Below are 14851 nucleotides of genomic sequence, written 5' to 3'. Positions count from 1 at the left end.
GCAGTGGCTTTTGCTATCCGCACATCCTTCTCTGTCTTGGCTTATAAAAAACGGATGGGTAATTACCGTCACTGGAGGTCTTTGCGCTTGCCTTTCTTTGCGAAGGCCTTCTGCTCATTATTTGCCAGGGCCGCTCCCGACCGCACTCTTGCTAAGTCTCGGGGATGAGAATCCAACTAATGAGATGTGTGCAAATATTATACTTCCTCTGCTTTGCTCGGTTCTCGCCTTCCCCAGCCCAGGAGGAGTTTCATCTGCAGGAGGAAAGTGGGAAATAAATATATATAAAAATCTGTTTGCACAGTTGGTCTGGAAGGAGTGGGAAGAACAGCTGAGGTGAAAGATGGACTTGAGGCCAAAACCAAGGAGGAGATTAAAAGGGAGACATTGGCCATGAGCCTGCATCAGGGTTGCAGATCTCCAGATGTGGAATTGGACTATGCCTTGGTTGGACGATGCAGACCTTCTGCTGAATGGCAGCACTGGAGTTTATCACGCGGTGGGTGAATTGGTAAAATCCCATGCAGAAATGGGATTTTCAAATCCGGGTGTTGTTTGTCAGATGCATTGGGATGAAAGAGAAATGACGTGAAAATAATCTGAACGGAAAGCTCCTTTGTAGTTTTGGAATGTAGTGAAAGTAAAAAGGAGCTGGTTTTGGCGACTTTGCATTCAGGTTATTTTTGTGTTATTTCTCTTTCATGCAAACGTTGTCTGAAAAACAATCCGCAAATGCAAATGTGGGTTGTTTTCAGTTTAAGTTTAGTTTCTGCACAGGATTCATCCCATGTGATAAACTCCACTGTGTGACTTAATGCACAACTGAGCATGCGACTGAATGCAAAATTGAGACTGGATGCACAACTTGAGATGTATGCTGAGACTACACATCAGATCAAAATGTTCAGCTGCATGTACAATGAAACAAGATTCTGGCCAATGGAAATAATCAATCAAGTAATCAACCAATCAACCAATCAATCACTTTACATCCTGCTTCTCCTGCATGATGGGGTCCTTAGGTGGTTTTCAAGATTTAAAAAGACACACAAAGACAATCATATGTAGTAAAAAACATATGAAATTCAGAATTAAAACAATATTAAACAGTCAATAGAGTTATTAAAGCCACCAGGCACTTTATTTAAGAGTAAAATACACTCAAAGGAGAGCCAGTGTGGTGTATTAAGAAGAGGTGTGTTATTGTCTTCCTCTGAGGATGAGAGAGTGTGAGTTGCCCAAGGTCACCCAGTGGGTTTTAATGGCTGAGCGGAGATTTGAACCCTGGTCTCCAGAGTTGCATTCCAACACCAAAACCACTGTGCCGCACTGGCTAGGAAAGAATAAGGGGGATTCGAAGCCTGGTATCCCACAGTCTTAGTGTAATGCTCAAACCACTATACCACATTGGTTCTCAACCTGTTAGGACTCTTGTCCTATTTGTGGAAAGACTGAACCACTCATGAGGGGATGCATTGGTTAGCGCATGAAACCATAAGCACATCTGACACTTAGCACATGTGTGATAACATGTAATCTAGACAGAGCAGGGATGGACAGTTCTGTAGCATTGGACAGCCAAAAATAAAAACAAAAGTGGCTCAAAGTCCACGCCTGGTTTTGAAAAATGTGTATATGTATGCTTGTTTGCATGCATATGTTTGGATAATGTGAAATATTTTGACGTATACAGTGGGCCCTTGGTATCCACTGGGGAGGGGTTCCTAGACCCCCAGCGGATACCAAAATCCATGGAGTCCCAAGTCCCATTATATACGATAGCACTGTATAACGGTGTCCCTAATATAAAATGGCAAAATTAAAGTTTGCTTTTAGGAATTTTTTTAGGGGGAATAGTTTCCAACTGTGGATGGTTAAATCCATGGATGCAGAATCTGTGGATAGTATAGATTTGACAGAGAGGGTTTGAAATTCACCTGTTTGAAAGATGAATTGTGGCTCATGGATGTTGGCAGAAACTCATTAGTTTCAGATTTAGTATTTTGAAGGTATTGGAGGCGACCAAAACAGGTTTTGGAGGCCATATGTGGCAGTACATTGACACCCCTAAGACAGAATTTGGAAATCAAGCTGGAATTTAGTATGGGATCTTCATCTGTGTGAAACAGAATTGAACAGTTTTGCAATGTCCATATTCATTAAAGGGCTGCACTCCTGATGCTCAACTGGACAACAGCTAGGGACTGCCATGTGCATTGGTAGAAACCAACGTACCTTGGGACACTCCTGCTGATATCCTCATATGCACTTCACAATTAACTAGCAGGGTTCTGTAGTAGCTCTACTATGTATCTATGTGTAAAGCTACACAACATAGACAGTGATATTTTCATATTTTAACTCATTAGCATATTTTATTTCCTTTTCACATGACTCCTGCATATTTCCCCCTGGATTTTCTCAGTGCAGGGAGAGGGAAGAGGCTTGACAGCAACCACAGCCTTGCTCTTCACCAGCCACTAGGAATTGGCTCTTAAGGATCGAGTATATATTGCCCACACAGTTTCCAGTGACGTTTCGCAGCCACGGGTGTGAGGAACGTGCCCTCTTTTTGAAAAAAATGGAAATGGAAATTCTCAGGAAATTATATTTTATTTTACTTATTGAATTTATAGCCTGCCTTTCTCCCAAGATGGGATTAAAAGAAATTCTATTTAGCTTTGATTCACACGCCTTCACCCCACTTTGGTCTTGCAATAAATCACTTTATTCGCACAGCTCGGCTCTCGCTTTACTTAGAAACATGGCATGTGTGTGTGTGTGTGTGTGGTTGAACACAGAACCAGGATTGGCCCAAAGGCTACACCTTGCCCACCCCAGCTGAAATTCATGCACCCAGGAACCAAAAAGGAATAACTCTAATAGCCTATATTACAACTCATTTCAGTTGTGTTGCACAGAAAGGTGGGATATTAATAATAATAATAATAATAATAATACAACTGCTGATCTAAAGTTGAAAAACAGGGTGGAATGAGGTGGCCCTCCCAAAGCCATGGGACTGCAACTCCCAGAACCCCTTAACACTGACTACGCTGGCTAGGGCTGATGGGGATTGCAGTCCACTGCAGCTGGAGGAATGCATAATCCGGTATCCCTCCTCCTCCTCCTTGTTACTCTCATCTTCTTGCTCATCCTCAAGGCCAGGTGGAGGCAGGGTGACCACTTATGCATGGTCACAACAAGGACAAAAACATGATGCAGATTTGTTTGAAATTTGCATGGGATGATTTAGATTTGTCTGCATGCAAATTTGGAAACAGTGATTGGCAAAATGGAAATGCCATTCCTCTCACTCTACTGCAGAAGGTGGTGACTGAATAATCTCTCTGTACCTGCAGACCAATCTACAGACCAGATTGCCAAGTACTGATGGGCAACTTCAAGACCTCTGCTCCCTCTCCTTAGGGTCCTTTATCTTTAAACCAGATGTAGCCTAGGCAGATCTTCAAAGAGAATAAGGATGGGGGGACCTGTGGCCCAGAGGCCAGATGTGGATCACAACAGTCCCTCATTACGATCCACCATCTTTTCCTGCTTTTATCTTAGGTCAGTGGTCCAAGATATGAGGCTGTTTAAAGCCCAAGAAATGGACTCTTGTGCAGCCTAGGAAGCTACATGAAGACAGATTCCACCTAAATGTTAGGAAGAACTTCCTCAGAGTAAGGGCTGTTTGACAGTGGAACACGCTGGCTCAGAATGCGGAGGAAAATCTCCTTCTTTGGAGGTTTTTAAACAGAAGTGGATGGTGATCTGTTGGGAGTACTCTGATTATGTATTCCTTCATGGCAGAATGTAATTGGACTGGATGGCCCTTGAGGTCTCTTCCAACTCTATGGGGCTGGACAGATTGGCAAAAAGGGGTGGCAAGACACTGCTCCTTTCTGCCCCAGAAGCACGCTGCGGCAACCACATGCTGTGGCCTGCCCATGGCTAAAAAAGAAACCCCCAAAAGGGGCTTCTTTTTGCACCGCAGAACAAGCACCATAACTGCCACGGCATGGTGTTATGACATCCTATTTGCACTGCGCCATTTGGGTGCTGTGCCTAGCGGACATCATTGTGGCATGCCCCATGTAAATGAGGGTGCACCAAGATGGCACCCAGGGTGCCCGGTAGGGTTTGGGAGCATGTGAACACTCTGTCCTACAGCAGCCCTAGTTCGGGCCCAGGCCGGCACAAAGTGCCAGTCTGTTCAGGCCCTTTGATTCTTATTTTATGATCTGTTTCCAGTGAAAGGAAATGGCTAAAGGGCTCAGGATGAACAGTGAAGTGACTGCCATTGCTGCCCCCTAGACTCTGCCCCCAAAGCAGCTGCCTCCCTCCCTCTCATGGCAAAGCCAGCCCTCTTTCCTACACTGACTCTATTGCTATGGATTTATGGAATAACTTAATAGGAGTTCCAGAGGAAGAGAGCAGCAAGCATGACATACACATATGCAATTTACTGCCATTGCTGGATGGCTATAAAGCCTTCTCTATCTGAACTCCGATCTTTGGCAAAGAAGCCAACGCAAACAGCTGAGCCAGTTGGAAGTCTGGCCAGCTGGCAAGGCATCCAGAGCCGGCTATGGAGACAGCTGTCTCTCTTCCAAGAATGACTTCTCCCCCATTACTCATGCATTAACCTCTTCAGTGCTTTGGCTTCAGCTCAGCCTACTGTCAGCTCATCCTCCTGATGCTAGCAGATGAGCTAGCAGGGATCTGGGTGATCGGAGTCACTGCATATACAGTAAGGGAAGCCAGCTCTTATAGGGTTGGGTGCTGGAGAAGAGGTGGGTCTTGTGCATGGAGAAACTAAAGAGCCAGGCACAGCCACCTCGATATGCTGATCATTACTTATTCATTATAAATGGAGACAGCTGGTGGGTCTCATTGCTATAGGATAGTGAATTCCCATTGGAGTTTATAGGAGCTACTATGAGTTTTACAGGCTGTATCCACAGTTCTAAATCTATCTTTGAGACTGGTTTTACAACAGGGATGGACAGCACTTGGAAAGCTAGGATAACTATGTAGTGTGGAAACACCTCAAGTCACAATCAGTTCTGAATACAAGCTGAGTCTTCCTTATCTGAAATGCTTGGGACCAGAAGCATTTTGGATTTCAGATTATTTCAGATATTGAAATATTTACATATATATTATGAGATATCTTAGTGATGGGACTCAAGTCTAAACATGAAATTCATTTATGTTTCATATACACCTTATATAGATAGCCCAAAAGTTATTTTATACACATTCTTTTTAATAATGTTGTGCATGGCGCAAAGTTTGTTACAAAGAACCACCAGAAAGCAAAGGTGTCACTATTTCAGCCATCCATGTGGACAATTTTGGATTCTGGAGTATTTTGGAATTCCACATAAGGAATACCCAACCTGTAATTCCTATGGGATGGAGTCAATGTATGGTCATCCCCACTTGTATGGATAGCTTGTGATGGGACCAGAGGATGGCTATTGGCACTTGCTTTGAATAAGCTATTATCTGTTGATAGATTGTCTCCACTTTCTTACCATCCTGGTTACTGATGGAGCAAACATACACCACATATAAACATGCAGGTTGTCTTATTGGTGAGTATTTGGTGTGAATCTGCCCTGGATTTGCATCTGAAATTTAAAGAGATGGTCCAAAGTGCTGAACATAAAGCATAACGTCTATGTTCCTTTACATTTGCAGCTGAAAGCCAGAGTCAATTCATCATCCCAGTGCCATGTAAACCTTGAACCACCCCTGGTCATATGCGCCTTATGACTGGTTGGAAGAACAACCATAGTGTCTGTCATAGTTAGAAGGGGCCTTACATGCCATTGAGACAAACCCCTTACTCAGTGCAAGATCTCCAGTTAGACCATCCCCAGAAGGCTATTCTCCAGCATCATTTCAAAGATGTCCAGAGAAAGAGACCCCATCAGATCTTTGCTGAACGGCTCTTACTTGAACTTTTGTTCAAACAAAACGTCCCCTCCTGTAACTTAAACCCATTAGACCTGGCCTTACCTTCTGGGGCAGCAGAGAATAAGCTTGGACCCTCCTTTCTGTGACAGCCCTTGAGGTATTTAAAGAATACAGGCATTCTCAGTCTTCTCTTGTCCAAGCTGACCATGCCCAGTTCCTCCAACCTTTCCTCCTATGTTTCGTTCCATTTGCCCATGGCCAAGGCAGACTGACCTTGGGACAAGAGGACAGTCTCAGCTTTGAAGCAAACAGCCTCCAAATGGAAAGGTGGAAATGGCTATGGGATGGCAGGGATCCAAGCCACGAGAGAGAAGTGGAGGCGAATGATGAATGAGTGACTAAGAGGCTGGTGCTATTGTCTGGAAAGTAGGTCGAGAGTCTTTCACACTGAGAAAGATTTTATTTTAATACACCAAGCATTTGGCCTTTGCTGATCGAGGGGGTAGCAGAGCGAGGCACATTCATCATCATCACCTCCAAAGACCTTCCCAACGTCTTTGTTCAGTTTGTGTCAGCTGGGCCAGCTGAACTGTTGAAGTGGGACTGGCCTTTGGGGCCTCTGACCAGCACATGCCACTCCAAGCTTTGCTAGCTCTGTACTACTTTTCAATGGAAACAAAAAGCATTCTCATCATTCTTTTCTTCTCTTACTCTTTCAATAACCCTGATATTGTGATGGTGCCATTGTGGCTACCCAGAGTATTTGGCTGGTTCAACCAGGCAGGATAAGTCTGAAGACTTTTGCAGGGCACTGGAATGAAATGTGCAGAAGAGGCACCTGGATTAAACAAGTCCCTAAGGTCCATTAGGGACTTCAGCTCCAGATGGACCTGGCCCAGACTGAAATCCCAATTATTATGAGGGGAGAAAGGAAGATAAGATCATATAGATCATATCTGAGGATATGTATAGACTTTAACCTTTATAACCATGTTATCTATGTGTCTACTGTCTATATCTTATGAACATTTTTGGGGGGACCTAATTGGAAACAGTGTTGTGTTGCTGTTGTGTGTCTTCATGTTGTTTCTGACCTATGATGACCCTAAGGAGACCCTATATGGGGTTTTCTTGGCAAGACATGTTCATAGGAGGTTTGCATTTGCCTTCTGCCGAGACTGAGGGCCCAAACAGACAGGCCAAAATAAAGCTGCTTTGGGTCACTTTGGAGGTATGCTATTTAAATGATACATGTGTCCTAAGAGGCTGGACGCCGCACCAAAGCCAAGCTCCAATCCTAAGGACTTGAGCGCAGCTTTGGTGCAGCTTCTGGCCTCTTAAGATGAGTATGTCATTTAAACAGCGTACCTCCAAAGTGACCTAAAGCAGCTTTACTTTGGCTTGTCTATTCGGGCCCTGAGACAGTATGACTTGCCCAATATCAACCAGTGGATTTTGATGGTTGAACGAGGATCCAAACTCCATTCTCCAGAGTTGTAGTCCAATGCTCAAATCACTACATCACCACACTGGCTCTCCTAAAGCAGTGTTAGAGCCATCACAAACAACATTCTGGCTGGCCCTCCTGACCATAGTCCAAGACTCTTTGGAATGGAGAGAGCATGCTTATGCAGTTAAACTAAGAGTGTATGAGATTGAGATTAATCGACATGGTCTGCTACATGAAGAACAACTCCTCCCAGAGTTTCTTGTCCATAGGCAAGAAGCAAGGATCTGAGCAAAGCAAGACATCATGAGACAATGGGAGCAGGTACTGCCTCTACTTTTGAGAGGACCTGAAGAGTAAGTGTCTAATGCACCCACTGCCACACATTTGATGCAATCTGGAAAAGCATTAGAGTACATATTAGAGTGCAAAACAACCCAGTGAGTCCATCCCAGTGAGTCCAAAATATATGGCACTAGAGTCTGAGGAACTGGAAGAAGCTTCTAGATGTCTACATCACAAAGATTTCATAGATAAGTCCAAAATTTTTCCTTGTGAAATGTTGTACTGGTGGCTGGAAGGACCATTATCAGGTCTTCTTTAGGAAAATAATATCAATCCCTCCACTTATAGGCAAAGGGATCCTGCAGCACCTTTGAGACAAACTGTTTAAAAGAAGGTGAAGCATAAACTACAACTTCAGAAGTGAACCAAGTCTACCAAAGTTTATGCTACACCTTCTTTTGCAGAGATTAGTCCCGAAGGTGATACAAGATCCCTTTGCATACTGATATTCCAGATTGACATGGTTATGTCTCTGAATTCTTCCCCCGCTTATATTACAAGAAACGGCAACTCATTTTCACAGGAATGTATATAGCCCTAGGGATGTGTGTGTGTGTGTGTGTGTGTGTCTATGTGGGTGTCTGTGTGCAAAATACCAGTGACTGTGACAGTCGCTGAAGATGTTTCAGCAAGCTAGCGCTCATCAAAACTACAAAGAGTCAAGAACAGTTAAGCCATCTTGTCTATTGAATTTGAACTTGCAAGAGAAATTGACTGGGTTGAGATTATTCACGATTTTGCAATGGAAGAAAATGCCAGAAACATACAAAGCTTTGAAGTTAATTGGTCTAATGCTTTCAAGCCATGCTTGCGAATGGGAATAAAAATATTCAAGACTTTGACAGGATTTGAAGTCCATTTGTGTACAGATGATGAACTTGTCATTGCTAAAATGCAGAAATTTGAACGGAAGAAGAACAGGTTAAAGAACGTATGATGAAACAGGCAAATCGTTTTGGATATAATATACACACGGATCAATGGGAACATAGAAGTAATAATAGTTGGCAGTAATAATAGCTTTTAGTCCATCTTAAATGGCCACACTTGTGAAAGTCTGACTATGGTTATGCAACCATCAACAGAATACATTTGTAGCACAGTGGCCAAAAATGTGCAACCACCTGCACTAAAGAAATTGCACATGAGTATAACACTAACAGGATTCCAGCCAAAGTATTCTTGAATGGTTCTTGTAATGGCACATATATTAGGGTGCCCTAATCTTGCCTGGGGAATTAAGAGCCATTCAGTTTACAAAAGACTTGCTGGCAGAGGAGAGACGAACAGCTTAAACTGGTTTCTTGAGAAATATTGAGCCACAATTTTTGGACACTCCTTGGAGGGGTGTGTGTCTATGGCAACGGTCAGGATGAGTGCTTGGACTTGGAGATGTAACACTGTGCCACTGCCTACACACTCAGTCTGTTGCATCTAGAACACAACACCTACGAGGCAACATGAACACAGGCACATGCGATCCTCTCACGTAACCTGTGCCTGGCAACAGAGCTATTAAGATGCCGGAATGACAAGCGAGTCTTCTGCAAAGACAAGTCTTGTTTGCAAGATTTAAGTTTGAACGAAAGTTGGAACAGAACAGGGAGTTTCTTCCCTCATTGCTGCCCCGAATCCATTGCCCTGTGAGCAGGAAGATGAGAGAGACAGGGTTGCATGGCCTCAGCCTGCTGTTACTTCCCATCTGCTGGGACAATACTGCTCTTTCACTCACAGAGTGATTTTCAAGGAAGGAAGAGAAGGGAAGGAAAGAAGGAGGGATGAATGTGTAGTAAGGAGGCCTGGGATTGTGTTTGTTTTCTTCTTCAGTCTCTTGTGTTTGAAGCATGAGAACCCAGAGAGTGGGAGGGTGAATGGAAGTGGAATGAAGTGGATATAGTAAGACAGCTGTTACATTTCAGAGAAAAAAGCAAAAGAGCCCAGAAAAAGGTTGTGAGTAATGGAAATCCTTGATTATTGGCTTCTTTCTTTCTTTCTTTCTTTCTTTCTTTCTTTCTTTCTTTCTTTCTTCCTCCCTCCCTCCCTCCCTCCCTCCCTCCCTCCCTCCCTCCCTGTATATTAATTAAATCTGTGAATAATCAAATCTACAAAAAGTCAAAGCTGCAGATGTGGAGGGCCAACTGTATATCTTTTTTCAGACTACAACTCCCAGGACAGGGACAGGGTAGGCTGGCCACAGGATGACCCATTGGGAAGGGTCAATACCAATGCTAGGTGGGCTAAACAGTGGCTTCCATGTCAGTGGGATGGAGAATCCATTCCAAATGTTAGTCTGATCTTTGCCTGAGCTTCCCAAGTGTTGCATCCTATCTACAAAGAGACCCTGCACCGTGAGCAGTTCCTTTCAAATTTCAACTAAAACCTGGATTGGATATACCAACTCACTGGCATGGAAGTCACTAGTTATGAATGGTGCGAGGAGATGCCCCAAAGTAGTGCATGGGACCTATTCTCTTTCTCACTCTGCTCTGCCAGCTCTCTCCCTTCATCTCTCTCTTTCTTTCTGATTTCTCTTTCCTTCTCTCTTTCTCTCTCTCACTCCTCCCCATCAAGTGGACTGCTGGAGAGGAACAGATTGTTCTTGCCAGAGGTCTGACCTGATTGTTTGCAAATGGCTTTTGAAATTTGACTGAAGGCTGTCCGTTCTCTTCAGCCCGAGGAAGGGTACACCATGCGAGCAATCTGTAACCTATAATTCAGCCCCTGGAAATGATGTATTAAAAGTAGGGACACGGACATCTCTCAATAATTATTTTACTCTGTTATTTGCAAATCCCACCTGCATTTGCTTCCTGTTTATGTTTTATACAGTATTTTGTATAAATGCATGTTAGTTTGTTTTTTGCATTTGCTCCCTGCTTTGGATGTTTATCTCCACAATTTGCACAAATTGTCCACACTGACTAAAATGTGTTTCTCGGTATTTTATGGGTGGCTTAATGCATCTATATATTCCCTACAGAAAAATTCTGGACATTTTTATCCAGTGTGGATTGGCTGCCTTCAGCTCAAGCTTGCGGAAGTGGAATTGTGTACACAGTGTCATTGCCCATGTGTGAGTATTGTACATGGATGTGCATTGGACATGGATATGTATTGCTCATGGCACATGGATTTGGGTGTGCCTTTGGTTGTTCGTTTGATGACTTGGTTCAGTTGTGCAATGTTGCCTTTCTACACAGTAGCATCCTGTTAGCAGCATATGCATGCATCAGTTGCACCATGCATGAAGGGTAAATTGTTCATCCTAGTTCAACAGATGTATTCTGCTCATAGTACTGAAAATGGAGTTGCACATACAACAAATTTGTGCATTGCAGTTGTACATATATGTTGTGCATTGTATTTGTGCACATTGCACAACATCACTCAGTCGTTCACATGTTTTATGCAAAGTTGCTATTTTCTATGGAAGTTGCATAGGGCTAGCATAATGTATCTCTGCGTGCAGATACTTATGCTATGTTAAGGGGATGTGTGTAGCACAATTACTGAATAACTCCACATGGGGCAATTTATGCTATACAAAATTTTGATGTAGGATGTCAACGTATGTGTGTTAAATGATATTGTTTATATCGTGCCTTTTCCCTAGTACAGAAGCCAAAGCGGCTGACAATATAAGACTAAATACAGATAAAATATATGACACAAAAGTTAAAGCCACATTAAATAGACAACCCAACTAAAACATTTGTATGTGTGCGCTCTTCAGCAGTCCACATTTGAAAATATTCACATTGGTTTCTACTCAGAAAACAATGTGAATATTGTTCCTCGGAAACATCCTGTAAGCCTCACAAAGAGGAAAGTGCTCAGGGTGAGGTGTGCATTGTTTCACCACAGGTCTCAAGAGCCATACAAATGCTACTTTCGTCAAGATTGTCATGTCCGAGAAAATGACATTCTACCCTGAGTTACATGTGATGTTGATTGTTGTTCTTGTTTTAATAGCAAGGGCAAACACTGGTTCCTTTCAAAGCTTTCAATAAATTGGAGGCAAACATTAGTTTGCAGGAAGGAATACCTGGAAGGCTCTCTCTCTGTGTACAGAGAAGTGGTACTTTTGGATAACTCTCTGCTCATCTGAGGTCATTTTTAGTGGCTTTGCTGTTTGTTTTAAAGTTAATTTTAATATGTTAATAACACATGACATTCCTTGTCACTCACAGCTACCAAAGTAATGTGTCACTCAGAAAAATGGCCTCAATTTTATTGTTTGACTAGAGGCGAGCCACTGAATCAATGGGACATGTGTTTAAAGTGAGGCCACCTTTGGCAAGATAATGGAGTTTTTGGCTCACCTCTCCTCCACCCAAGAGAGCAGAGTTATTGCCTCCAAGATATTTCACAGCTCCGCAGAGAACAGGAGTGACCTGGAAAGAAGCCAGAATCCAACACTCTGAGATTCCTGATTTATTGCCTGAACGTGAGCAGCAGATGGAGAAGGATCTTGGGTCCTGTTGCCTTGTGGTGGAAATAGGTTCCATCATTTGGAAGAGCAAGAGGGATCATGATGAAGACACTGAGTAGGGAGGAAGCAAGAAGAAGGTCTTAGCAGTGGTAGATGGTGGAGATGCATCTAAGGCAGAAATGGGAATGTGTAGCTCTCCAGATGTTGACTGATCGCAACTCTAATTGTCTGTTGCCACTTGCAAAGTTCATCAGGACTTCTGGGAATTGCAGTCCAATAATATATGGAGGGCTACAGCTTCTTCATACCAGATGTAAGAAATGGAAGTGGTCCAGTGTAGAAGGGTGATTCTCTTGGGGTGCTGTGAAGGTGGGCTAGGATAGAGGAGCTGGAGATCTAGGAACCTCCCCGAAAGCACATTCTGGTTTTAAAATGGCCCCGGGAAGGATGTGGCAAAAATTCTACCATACCAACACACTTCATTTGTAGTAGTAGTAGCAGTAGTAGTAGTAGTAGTAGTAATTACTGTTGTTGCGTGCCTTCAAGCCATTTCTGACTTATGGCAACCCTCAGGCAAGCCTATCATGGAGTCTTCTTGGCAAGATTTGTTCAGAGAGGATTTGCCTTTGCCTTCTTCTGAGACTGAATGTGACTTGCCCAAAGTCACCCAGTGGGTTCTTATAGTCAAGTGCAGATTCCAACCTTGGTCTCCAGGGTCCTAGTCCAATACCCAAACCACTACACCACACTGGCTTACTCCATTCATCCTCCTAAAATATGCAGCCAGTGGTGGTGAGGTGGCCCACCAAGGCCCCATGGAGGGCCAATGTGGTCTCCAGTCCCTGGCAGCTGTCCACTCTCTATTGCTTTCACTTGGATTCTGTATTGAGCTGACATCACCAGATCCATTCCCTAATGTAAGAATCCCTTCCTCCATGCAGTATTTGCTGACATTTATGTAGACAAGAGTTAGTCATCTCAGGATACCAACCTTGAGACTACGACCTCTGAAATCCTAAATGTGTCCAAACAAGCCTCTGGTTGCCTACCCTACTCTGACCTTAGACTTCCCTTTTGTTCGAAGAACTCAAATCAAATCAGTGCTGTCATGTTGAATCACAGCCATGCTGCTTTTGAAAAAAGCAGAACCAGGGAAGGGAGAAGCATTTCTGACTCAACGTTGTTTCAAAACATTGTCGGGAGCATACAAGGCTAGAAGCGGGAATCCACAACATGGTATCCAGTTGGAGTGATTCTTCAAATGGTAAGGTGTTGCCAAGCAATGGAGTGGTTCCACCCACCAAGAGTAGAGTAGCTATTGTCTCTCCTTAAGAGGGAGATCCCAGATCCCTACCAAGTAGCCACATGAAAAAGGCTGCTTCAGCTGGCAAAATTTAGAGGTACAAATGAAGGCTGCATCTGTGCTGCAGAAACAATGCAGTTTAACAACACTTGAATTGCCATGGCTCAGTGCTATGCAATCCTGGGATCTGTAGTTTTTTTTATGGCACCAGAGCTGTCTGACATAGAAGGCTAACTATCCCATAAAACTACAAATCCCAGAACCCCTAATATTGAGCCATGGCAGGTAAAGCGGTGTCAAACTGCTTTATTTGTGCAGTATGGATGTAGCTGAAGCTAGGGACTGAGATTTGAATGGTGCAGTGAGCTTTCTGGAAGTCTGTTTATAAACGTAGCATGGTGTGGGACAAAACAAAGTGTCACACTATAGTAAGCATGGCATAGGGGAGCAAAGTGTAGCTCTGGGGCCACATGCAGCCCTCAAAGCTGTTTTTGTGGTCCTCAACTTTTCTAGACTCCCTACACTGTCTCTTGTCTGCCCTCCTCTTTAGTGGTTAGTTGTCTCTCTCAGGAACCTTCAGGAGTAGCCAATGTGACGCTGGAGACGAGGGTTTGAATGACCACTTGGCCATAAAACCCACTGAGGACCTGAGGTACATAGCAGGACACCTCTCTGCTGCCACGCTGCTCTCCACCAGTCAATAAATAGTTATAATATTTGGGAGGAGGGGGTGTAACAGCAAAGAGATTTGTTTTTTGGGGGGAGGAGTTGGTTGTTGCATGATTGAAGAGGATTCCAACCTCCATAATGACCAAAAAACAAATTATGTAGAAGTAAGCTAGACGTATATCTGTATAACTCACTAATTGGATCTCAGTTCCTTGTCCTTCCTTCCATACTGTCCCCTCAGCATGTCCCAAATCCTGAAAGCTAGCCTTTAAATAGCCATAGGAGAAGATGGTCAAGTGGTGAGGACTGTCTCTCTTCCCTCCTTCTTCAGTGGTTGGGGAATGTGTGACCGAAGTGGTGGTTGAGCTTCTGCCCTGCTGTGGAGCTTCCCATGGGCAATTGGTTGGCTACTGTATGAACAGAACATCAGACTAGCTTGGCCTCTGGCTCCTTGGTGATCCAGCAGGACCATGCTTACATGCTGACGTTTTCCGCACACCTGCCCTGTGACTCCTGGCTCCCAGCTCTTCGCACCGGCTCAAGATCCGTCTATAGCTCAGCCCTGGCACATGCCTGATACAATGAATGGAGGATGCAGTACATCTCTTTTGCTCAGCTGTTTCCAGCCTGCTTTCTTCTATTTCTGAAATTACGCCGAAAAGTCAAGCACTTGGGTTAGCTCAACAGTCCTCCTGCTGATGAAGCCAAAGGCTTAAAGTACTCATGA

General features: G+C 43.8%; 1 protein-coding gene across 3 annotated transcripts in view; it reads right to left on the bottom strand.

Moving 5' to 3' along the window:
- DLGAP3 (DLG associated protein 3) overlaps positions 1-14851 on the bottom strand; it is a 185153-nt gene that overhangs the window by 115516 nt on the left and 54786 nt on the right. For all 3 annotated transcript variants that reach the window (XM_089478250.1, XM_089478252.1, XM_089478251.1), the window contains exon 2: positions 67-254. The gene's annotated coding sequence lies outside the window, so the exon portion shown is untranslated. The remainder of the gene's footprint in view (positions 1-66; positions 255-14851) is intronic.

Source organism: Sceloporus occidentalis, unplaced genomic scaffold (assembly GCF_023333645.1).
Source record: "Sceloporus occidentalis isolate IW3139 unplaced genomic scaffold, rSceOcc1.0.p SCAF_13, whole genome shotgun sequence".
Lineage (NCBI taxonomy): Eukaryota > Metazoa > Chordata > Lepidosauria > Squamata > Phrynosomatidae > Sceloporus > Sceloporus occidentalis.
The sequence above is the reverse complement of the archived record's forward strand: the minus strand, read 5'-3'. Positions and strand labels throughout refer to the sequence as shown.